An 8940-nucleotide genomic window follows, 5' to 3' on the forward strand; every position below is an offset into this window, starting at 1 on the left:
TTGGAACTCCCTTTTTAATTCCCAAAAGCCACCACTGTTGTCGGGTCATGGGCTGTGCTCCCCCCGCTGTTTTAAAACGAGGGCTGGGTTGACTGACGTGAGGGGGCGAGTCCCTGATTTCTATCTGACGGATTCCTTTTGGTCTGTCCTCTGGGAGTTTTACTGGACCATATTTTCTCCCATAATTTATCAGCTCCTGTGCTACCTCCCCCCAGGTCCACACCTTTGCTTTATCACCTGACGAGGGTCGAGATGGGCTGAGATCGGAGGGAGACACATTCACGGGGCTATTGGTTGTATTTCCACGGCCTCTCATAAAGCCCTCCAATCTTTCTAAGGGACCGAGTGCCTCAGTGGTCTTTCGAAGTTGAATCCCCAAAGGTTTAAGTGACTCTGGAAGTCCCCTTATTAAGGGAGTCATGCTCTCAGGGTCCACCGGCAACATCACTGGAGATTCACATCTAGGAGTTAACTTTCTTTCCTTCATCATTTGCAAACAAGCAGCTTTTTGGACGCTTTCCACCAGCTGATCAACCGTGTCAGTGATTGCAAGAGGATCCCCTCTCTCCAAAGGGTTTAACCCCCCAGCCCAATAAGCAGCTTGCTGAGTTAAGGACCATGGGGCACGATTATCTCCTGTGGTCAAAAAAGACTCCAGGACCCCAATATCCCTCAGCCTCCTTTTCACTCAGCTGAATTTGATCCTCCCCCAGTTAGAGACACACGCCACTCATACTCCGTCTCAGATTTGTTGGCAAGGCGCCCATACTCCTGCTTCAGTTTGGCAAGCTCAGTAGCGGTATACGGCGACTCCTTAGTTGTTATCTGTGGGTCGCTATCCTCATCATTCAAATAAAAGAATTCTGTTTTAACCAAAGGTCTCACCCGAGGGTGGTCGCCGGAGCGATCCCTCACTTCCTCCATTTTCTTCTGAGAGTATATTGGACTTACCTGTCGAATACCTCTCTCCTCAAGCTTCAGATCTGTCTCACTCTCCAATTTTGTATTCTTTGGATATTCCTCCCTCAAGATAGATTTTAGCAAAAGATTTTATTCCTTTTCTTCCTCCAGCTGCTTTTCGAGGGTGGATACTGTCCCCTGAAGGGCCTCCACCAAATGCTGGAGTGACTCAATAATCTGTTGCTCCTGCTCTCGCCGCTTAAGGCAGTCCTCTACTGCTACTACCAGACTTGCACCCAGAACAGCACAAACTATGGCTGTTGGATACCTGGAGTACCAGGGGCACTTAGTGAACAATCCAGACCGAATGGAATTGTTATGTTTGTGAGCAGCAGGCCTCAAGGACATCACTGAAGCCGCTTGTGAGAAAGTACTGAAGCTGCCTGTAAGAAAGTACTGAAGCCACCTGTGAGAAAATAATGAGGCCTCCTGTGAGAAAGTAATGAAGCTTCCTGTGAGAAAGTAAATGAAGCAACCTTGAGAAGAAGGAAAACAGCTGGCATACGTGACTGGGGGCTGAACGTGAAGCAGGTGCAGGTGGAGAGAGCCGTGCGCGTGAACAAAGAGACTTAACGAATCATATTTTAGCTAGCAGCGCGTGCATGATATAGTTAACCAATTAGTAGAGAGCTTGCGTATGATACGGAATTAGAAGGGCTATATTAACCGGGATGTATCAACAATAAATTGGCATTTGCTTGATCATATTGGTCGTCAGCAGTGTCTGTGACTTCCGCGTCAGCATATGGCTTTGCCTTTGCCGGATTTTACCCTTACCTCCTTCTGCAAGGAAGTCACTCAATCTACTATGCTCTGCAAATTTGTCCAATTATCCCGAGCCCAATCTTGCCCAGGTATGGACAGCCGGGCACCGTGCTGTGCCAAGAGCTCATAAAGCGAGTCTCGATTTCTCACTAACAAAGGGTACGGATCATCAACTTTTTCTGCCATTCTTATTATGAAGGGACCAAACCCACTTCGGAGAGGTTAAACTTAGTTTCCACACACGCAGTTCCCCTGCGTCGCCCTTCTCTTCCCCAAGTGGTTGAAGGGTCCAAAATCTACTACAGGGAGGCCAAACTTAGTTTCCACAAATGCAGACTCTCTGCAGTCGCCCTTCACTTCCCCGAGTAGTCAGCCTCATCTATATGAGGACAGATCCCCCTTTTGCACTAAGAGATCTTATTATTAACTCCCGTCAGACAGAGTCCAAACCTCAGCTCAAGTTCAAGTCCACCAGGTGTGTGAGGTGTGCGGGAAATTCAGATCGGCTCCCTTGCTTTCTAGACACTTCTCATCCGAATGGATGTAGGGCTAGGTGCAGCTAGACCGAACCGTTCTTCCCCTGTTACAGACCACACACAACCTGCACCTCTCTGTCTTTCAGGATCCTGCCGACTACGCCAATTTAAAAAATGTCACGGCCCACTTGGGACTCGTGATGGTTCTTTTAATGCGATCTCGAAGTGCAAAATTACGGCAAACACGCCAAAGGGGTTGGTTTCAATCAAACAGCACAAACTTTATTATCAAACACCAATGGATATTGACTGCTCTCTCATTGTTAATCCCCTCTGAGGTTTCTGTATGCTAGCAGGAGTGTTGTCAATATTCAGAAGAGAGCAAGCTTGAGGCTCAGTTGGTCAGTGGAGACATTGCAAAGCAAGGATCTGAGGAAAAGTGTTGCCTTTGTTGGCGTGGCGACCTGGTTCAGGAATGGCACGGCGACCACCCCCAGGCCGCTCGGTCCATCAGCTCGCAGACACCAATGTGGTGGACGGCAAATGGCATTTATTGGTAGGTAACACGGCCTTATATAGCTTGGGTTTACAACGTCACTTCTGTCTGCTTACATCATAGACTAAACGCTATTGGCTATCCGGAGAGGGGTCCTATCTTCCCATACAGCGCGATATCTTCTGGCCGCCAGACCCTAGCTGCCTACATTTCCCCCCTCCCTATGCTAATTAAATTGGCTAAAAACATAACAATCTTTAAAAAATAAATATATCGTAATTGTGGATAAAAAACACACTAAGTGTATAACTAAATTAGCTAAAATATTCTGTTCTTGTTCTATGCTTTATAGCAATCTTAAAAAATATATATATCACAAACTTGGATAGAAAACACAGGATACACTAAGCAAGAGATAACTGAGGGGTAACTAAATGTAACGGGGTGCAACTGGGGATAACAAGGGGAAATTTTAAACAAGGACATTCTTAAAACAGTTGTTACCTTAAAAAGATCAATTAATGGCACTTTGTGAGCGGGTATAAAAGCAAAGGCAAATCTAATATTACTAATAAACTAAATTCAAAACACTATGTCATCATCTCGCGACAGCAAGCATAAGGCACACTGGGCGGATAGTAACTGGGGAATAACTAGGAGTAACAGAGTAACTGGGGATAACTGGGGTTAATTCTAAACACAAACTTAAAGCAGTTGTCGGCGTTCCACTAACATGATGGTAACCGTCTCTAACCAACTCCTGACAAACGACACAAGTCTATTCAATATACAGGGTCCGAAGATCAACGCTATCACGATCGTTGTGATCGGCCCTATCAGGGTAGATATCAGGGTGGTTAACCACGGTGAATGGCTGAACCATGACTCAAACCACCCTTGTTGGGCTTCCCTCTCCTTTTTTCTTTGAGCCAATCTTTCTCTCAGTTTGGCCATCGAGTCTCTGACCACTCCAGTGTGGTCCGCATAAAAGCAACATTCCTCTTTCAAGGCGGCACAGAGGCCTCCTTGTTGCATGAACAGGAGGTCTAATCCCCGTCTGTTTTGCAAAACAACTTCTGAGAGCGAGGAGAGGGATTGTTCCAGGAAACTTATGGATTTTTCAATTTTTTGCAGGTCCTCATCGATGGCGATTTGTAGTTGAGTTAGGCCTCGTTGCTGCGTCACCAGGGAGGTCACTCCCGTGGCCGTGCCGGCTACTCCCAAACCAAGCAACGTCGCTATCGTTACTGCTGTCAGTACTTCTCTTTTTTGGAGTCTGATGTTAGCTTCTCCCCAATGATAGTACATCTCTTCTTCTGTATGATATAGCACCTTGGGAACAATCAAAACCTGTATACAAAAGTCAGCGGAATCATTAAAAAGTTCAAGGGACACACAGGGGGTTACCCCCAATTGGTGGCAGATCCACATTCCGAACGCAGACAGGATAGCCCATTTATAGGTTCTATTAATCGTAACGGTATTTGCGCAAACAGCACTAACCCTGTTTGCCAATGAGATATTACCAAAACATACGCCTTGGCCTCTGACTTGGCTCAGGGTAATTCGTTTTCGTGGTGTGTCCCGCCTACACCGGGTAGGGTTGATATCTGATGAATAGTTAAAGGAAGCATTGAGGGCAACGCCCTCATAGAAGGGGGGATTCATATCATAGCACAACCAACAAGAACTCGTAAGATTCGGGTTTGACTGATTCAGAGACCAGAAGGTAGCGTTTAACACATCAAGAAACGGCTTGTTGGGCTGGCAGTAGGGGTTTACATTTGATCTGCTTAAGGGAACTACTGGTTTAGGTGGTAGGGGACTGGTTGGAACAGGGGTGGATATCGGCAAAGTTTCCTTTCTTTGCTGGTTATTATTTTTGATTACAACATTGGGGCCAATTGTCGTGCTGCTTCTTACTCCCTGTTTTTTAATAAAAAACAGTCCTCCTCTATCTGTATGGGATTCCCAATATCTAAAGCCCCAGGTTTTGCCAGATCGTTACTGTTAGTTACATCTAATATAAGATATTCACACCACTTCCCTTTTGCCTCTCCTCCACGACGGGGGCCCAGCTGTGGCCGACTATCGCGCCTGACACATCCACGGGGCCCCCATTGTACCTTTAAATACTTGTCTGGTCCCGCACCTGGCACCCAATCAGAGGCTATAGTTTCACATCCCCAATAGGAACAATAGTATTGATTAGGGGCGTTGCAATAAGATCTGCCGGGATTAGAGCTGGGGCACATGTAGTACATCATGTATTTTAAACAGGGATCAATGGGGACTAGATCACAGGGGGACACGTTAAAGCTAGGGGGTCCTGAGGTAACGATTCTTTGTAATATCCTCTGATCCTCCCATCTCACTAGCACCCATTCCCATGGTTGATGGTCATATAAGCCACTAGATGACGATACAAGCCCCAAGATTAAAATCACACAAAACCGTCACAGCCTCCACCTGTGGGGGCTATTTCGCCGTTGTTTGGAATCCGCTGATGTGGAACTTCGGGGTGCAGACAAGGTGCTTGCCGACTTGTCATCATCTCTTGTCACCGGGGCGTACGGATCACGGGGGTGTTCGATAATCCGATCCTGTGGACAAAAACTCGCAGTTTTCATTAGCTTTATTCTGGAGGTCCGGTTTAATTGACTTAAGCGGACACCATTTGATTCTGCCATCTTTTTTGACAGCAGCATACCCTCGCCCTGTTAGAACTAGACTCCACCCTCGTTCCCATTCTCCCAACTCATTTCTAATTGTAACCAATGGGCCTTCTTCCAGTGCTCGAGTGGCCCAATGTTTCTGGGTGGGGCTATTCACCTCTTCCCCCCTGGGGAATTGGTTTAATGCTAACAAAGCGGTCGCCAGAAGGCGTGTTTGGTCCCCTGAAGGAATGGTGTCGGTAAAACCTTCTGGTTTTGCTAGAACTTCTAATTTAGATTTTAGAGTTTGGTTTGCCTGCTCAACTATGGCTTGTCCCATGCTGTTGTACGGGATACCGTGTATTAGAGTAATACCCCATTTCAAAGCAATTGCTTGGACTGGTTTAGAAACGAAATTCGGACCATTGTCCGTTTTGATCTGATTAGGGACGCCAAGCCACGCCATGGCTGTCAGCCAATGTTGGATGGTCGCTTTGGAGTCAGTCTTAAGGTGTTGTGTGGCTACGATCACTCCGCTATACGTGTCTACAGTTACCGCTAGCCACGCTCGAGGCTTCAGTAGCTGACACAGCGTAAAGTCCGTTTGCCACACCTCAGAGGCTTTAAGACCTCTGGGGTTGACTCCACGGGACCATAGTGGCGCTTTCTGACAGTGGGGACACGTAGCTACTATGTGTTTCGCGTCCGTGACTGAAATCCCACATGTCTTCGCTAGCGCTTCAGTTCCAATATGGAGAGACTCATGTAGCTGACAGGCATCTCTTAGCGTCCACAGCCCTTTTGCAGCGGCGTCTGCTTTGTCGTTACCAGTTTGGAAGAATCCCTTGATTGGACTGTGACTGTTGACGTGGATGACCGATATGGTGCCCTTTCGGGAAGAAAGTGCTTCTTCTAGCATCAATGCTGTTGTGGATGTTGACATGCCAGGCCCCGACATGGCCAAGCAAAGTTTAGCCACGAACATCGAATCGGTCACAATGTTAAGGTGTTCTGTCGGGAACAGTCCGCAGGCTAGTACTACTGCCGTTGCTTCTAGCTGCTGGACTGAAAGCGCACGATCGGTCGCTTTAATGCAGCACCATTCTCCTTCCGATTGCCATACTGCTGCTGCGGTTGAGGTCGCCGAGGATGCATCTGTGAACACCGTTGGTCCCTGTTGGGGCCGGTCCATGATTTTTCGTGGAAGGTCGATGTCGACAATTGCCAGCATTTGACTCCAAGGGGGCTTTACAGCGTACTGGATTTCTCCTCCAAATCCGACGAGGGCTATGGCTAAATGTTCTGACATTGCCACTGACTGTGTTGGAAGCTGTTTGCGGAAGGGTAGGTATATTCTGGCGGGTTCGATGCCTAGATGTCTCAGGGCGAGTTTTCTGCCTTTCATGATGAGGTTGCCAAGACACTCGACTCCTGGAGAGTATGCATGCGACAGCTTTCCCAGGACTATCCATTGTATTGGCTGCGCTTTTTCAGGGGGACCCTGGGCTAGTGCCCCTACTCCCCCCTTTTCCGTGAAGTGTACATACAGATCGAGCGGTGCACCTGGGTTCCATCTGGCGAGTGTGCCTGACGATACCTGTTGCTCGATGAAGTCGAGGGAGTTCATTGCTTCCATCGTCAGAATTTTTCGCTCCCATGGGTTTTTTCCTTTTAGAAGATCGTACAAGGGGGCCATGGTTTCTGGAGGGATCAAGACGATGTTACAAAGCCATTGCAAGGACCCCACTAGCTGTTGCATGTCATGGAGCGTTTTGATATGCCGACGGATCTTTATCTGGGGAGGGGTTATGTAAGAACCTGTAATTCCCACTCCCAAAAAACTCACACGTGGTCCTCTTTTGATTTTTGCGCTCGCAATTTTGAATCCATTAGTTTTTAAAGTTTCCGAGACCGTTAACACCAGTTGGTCCACTTGACTTCCTGACGGTGCGGCGATCAAGATATCATCCATGTATTGAATGATAGTGGCGGTTGGGTCACTGCGCCGAACCGGTGCCAGCGCTCGGTCCACTGTGATCTGGCAGATAGTGGGTGAGTTGATCATTCCTTGAGGCAGCACTTTCCACTGGAAGCGTAGGTTGGGGCGTTGGCTGTTCGGGAACACGACAGAAAAAGAAAACCGCTCTTTGTCCTCTTCATGCAGGGGTATTGAAAAGAAACAGTCCTTAACGTCAAGGACAGCGCAAGGCTGTCCTTCTGGTATCATAGAGTTCATAGGCAACAGTGTTTGGACAGGACCCATTGGTTGAATTCTCTTATTTACTTCACGCAGGTCATGGAGGAGGCGAAACCCCTCGCCAGATTGTTTGGGTATTACAAAAACTGGGGTGTTCCACGGGCTAGTGGAAGGCTCTATGTGACCTCGTTGTAGTTCGCAGTCAAGTAGCTCAAGAAGAGCGTCCATTCGAGGCTTTGACAGGGGCCACTGCTCGACCCACACTGGGTCAGACGATTTCCACGTCAGTCTGATTGGTGGGAGTGGGTATGCGGCAGTGGCCCTTATGGTAAATTTGTCACCCTGGCTTTTAGTAGGGTGTCGTGGCTTTGTTAGTAAGGGGGGGCCTAAGGTGGTAGCTTCTGTAGGAAAATGCTAGAAGTCGCTCCCCTTTGGTCAGTGGACTCGGCCGGGCCTAGGGCGGACCCGCTGCTGGCCAAGGCCAAGCCAATTGGTAGCAGAATGTCCCGTGATAACGCCTCTGCGATAACGTATTTAAGAAGGGGAAAACAGAAAAAGAGGAGAAGATGTGAAGCAGCTGAGCGGGGGGCAGAGAGGGGGAGGCGCGAGCCTCATGGGCCTTGCAGGCCTCACCCTCTGGCCTCCCGCCGGGCAGCCAACTGGGCCCAACTCGGCCCGGCCCAGCTGCAAGAAGTGGAGAGGAGATGAGAAGTGAATAAGATGTAAAAAGGATCCTGAGAGACGTCTGCCAGCCTGTTGTGAGGAACGGCTGCAGATGCCAAGGTCAGTGAAGAAGGAGGGGGAGGAGTAATGTGGCTCCTGGCCAAGATTCCTCTGCACAATTGGGCCGCCTCGTGTCCCAAGTGGGAGAGGGCTGTGTGCGGCCCAGGTGCCCTCTCCCCCTCCCGTTTCCCTGGATTTTAGATCTGCATTCTTTAGCGAAATGCCCTTTCTTTCCACAGGCCCAACACGGTCCTCTGGGTCGATTTTGGCGGGGGGGGGGGGGGGGGGGGGGTGGGGGGTGGGGGTGCTGTTGGCAGGTTCCCCAACCGAGGGCAGTTTGCTACAACGTGGCCCACCTGGCCGCATTTAAAACATGCCATCACATTAGCTATTGCAGTGCGGACAGCCACCTGGATCGGGGCTAAATGCTCTTCGTTCGTGACATACTTAATCGTGTCCGCGATACTCGACCCCATTGGCAGTGATCGTAGGATTTTTTGGTTGCTGAATTACACTGCTGACGTAAGCACTCTGTACAACTGGGCCTTTCGCTTCCAAAGGCAGGGTCGAGGAGTCAATCGCTGTCTGGAGGCGATCCACAAATTGCGCAAAGCTTTCGCTTTCTTTTTGCTTTACTGTGGACCAGGGCGACGGCTTGACAATAGCTCT

This window comes from Chlamydotis macqueenii, chromosome W (genome assembly GCF_036417535.1).
Source record: "Chlamydotis macqueenii isolate bChlMac1 chromosome W, bChlMac1.mat, whole genome shotgun sequence".
Lineage (NCBI taxonomy): Eukaryota > Metazoa > Chordata > Aves > Otidiformes > Otididae > Chlamydotis > Chlamydotis macqueenii.